Source organism: Triticum aestivum, chromosome 6B (assembly GCF_018294505.1).
Source record: "Triticum aestivum cultivar Chinese Spring chromosome 6B, IWGSC CS RefSeq v2.1, whole genome shotgun sequence".
Lineage (NCBI taxonomy): Eukaryota > Viridiplantae > Streptophyta > Magnoliopsida > Poales > Poaceae > Triticum > Triticum aestivum.
The window spans coordinates 496,939,006-496,941,244 of record NC_057810.1 but is presented as its reverse complement, the minus strand read 5'-3'; positions in this window follow the sequence as shown (position 1 = coordinate 496,941,244).

Here is a 2,239-nt window from a genome sequence, read left to right as displayed (position 1 = left end):
GCGAAGCAGAAGTTCAGCGGGATGAAGTCTCACGACTGTCACGTGCTGATGACGCAGATACTTCCAGTTGCAATCCGTGGGATCATGGACGCTAATGTCCGTGAAACGCTATTTGGCCTATGCAACTTCTTCGACGTCATCTCTCGGAAGTCGATTGGCGTGAGGCAACTCAGAAGGCTACAGGAAGAGATCGTGGTGATACTATGCGATCTTGAGATGTACTTCCCGCCCGCATTCTTCGACGTTATGGTGCATCTGCTGGTCCATATAGTGGAGGATATCATCCAACTCGGGCCGACGTTCCTGCACAGCATGATGCCGTTCGAAAGGATGAATGGTGTCATCAAAGGATACGTTCGCAACATGTCACGTCTAGAGGGAAGCATAGCCAGGGGCTTTCTGACCGAAGAGTGCATCTCCTACTACACGAATTATCTAGGCATCGAGAACCCCGTTGGTCTGCCCGTCAACAGGCACCTCGGCAGGCTCGCTGGATGGGGTCACCGTGAGGGTCGCCGCGAAATGCATGTCGACTTCGAGGGTCGACTCGCCGGCTTTGAAAGAGCAAACCTAGTCGCGCTACAACACATAGACGTCGTCGATCCTTGGGTGGTAGAGCACAAAACCTTTATTAAGAAGACGTACAATGACCGAGGCCAACAGAGGACGGACGGAGATATACTCAAAGAGCACAACTCATGTTTCACGCGTTGGTTCAAGCAGAAGCTTCTGTCGTACCCTTTACATGAGGATTCTTCCGCGGAAGAACAACTCATATTCGCCTTGTCACAGGGCACCGAGCACAACCTGATGACCTATGAGGCGTACGATATCAACGGCTACACATTCTACACCGAGGCCAAGGACATGAAGAGCGATGGTTATCAGAACTCCGGGGTAACGATGGAATCCTACAGCGGTAACGACAAGGACAGATACTACGGAAGGATCGAGGAGATCTGGGAGCTGAGCTACGCTGGAGAGAAGATCCCGATGTTCCGTGTCAGATGGGCCAAGAACGTCATAAAAGAAGACCGGTATTTCACCACCATGGTTATACCCGAAGCCAAATCCAAGACCGCGGGCGCAAACGTCACCGCAAAAAATGAGCCATGGGTACTGGCTTCCCAAGTGGACCAATGCTTCTTCATTACCGACCCGCCAAAGCCCAGTCGTGTTGTCGTGAGGAGAGGCAAAAGGAAGATCATCGGAATGGATGGAGTAGCCAATGAGCAAGACTTCGACAAGTACGGCGACCCGAGGATCGAACATGACGACGATGATGAAGTAGCAGCATACACCACAAGAAGAAGCAGGACCACCCTACCTAAAGGACGTCCGTTCCACAGAAGAACTCCATTTGCGAAAAAGAAGGGCAAGAAGATTGTGAACAAATAGCTAGCTAAGATCGATTGTATTTAAATCGTAGCCTTCATTTCTCGATTGTATTTCATGGGTACTTTTTGAACTATCATGAATATTTTTAAATTTCATGGACACTCGATCTCGACCCCCCTCCATCTCGATCGCTATCCCACCTCGCCAGATCCGGTCCCCCTCGCCGCCGAGCACCCCCCAGTCCACCGGCCGCCGCCGCCGACCCCCCGCACCCTCGATTCCCCTACTCAACCGCCGCCGCCGACCCCCCGCACCCCGCGCACCGTCTTATAAAAAAAATAAGTATCAAACAGCTTTTTAAATGCTACTGTCTTATAAAAAAATATTACTGTTATTATTTAAACAAGTTTGAACATATTTAAACACAAATAAGTATCAAACAACTTTTTAAATGCTAAAAAAAATTTGTGGAGCCTAGGAGTCGAACCCAGGACCTCCTGGTGTGAGAACTGGCTGCTGACCAGTCAAGCTAGTAGAGGGGACTTGATGTGGATCAGTTCTGGTGGTACATAACCTATTGGCTCGAGTTGAAATAAAAAAAAATACTAATGGCGCACCACGGTGAGGTGCGCCATTAGTATGGATGTACTTATGGCGCACCGAGGGGTGGTGCGCCATTAGTATTGTGCCCGATCCCCCCTTCCCGCTGCCCTGACCCACTGCGCCGCAGCCGCCCACGCGCCCCCGCCGCCCACGCGCCCCCGCCGCCTCCCTCTCCCCTTCCTCCCCCTCGAGCCCGCGCCGTCCACCCAAACCTAACCCGACGCCATCCGCCCGCGCCCGCTCCACCACCGCCGCCCTGCCTCTCTGCCCTCTCCTCGCCCTCGCCCTCTCCCTCCCT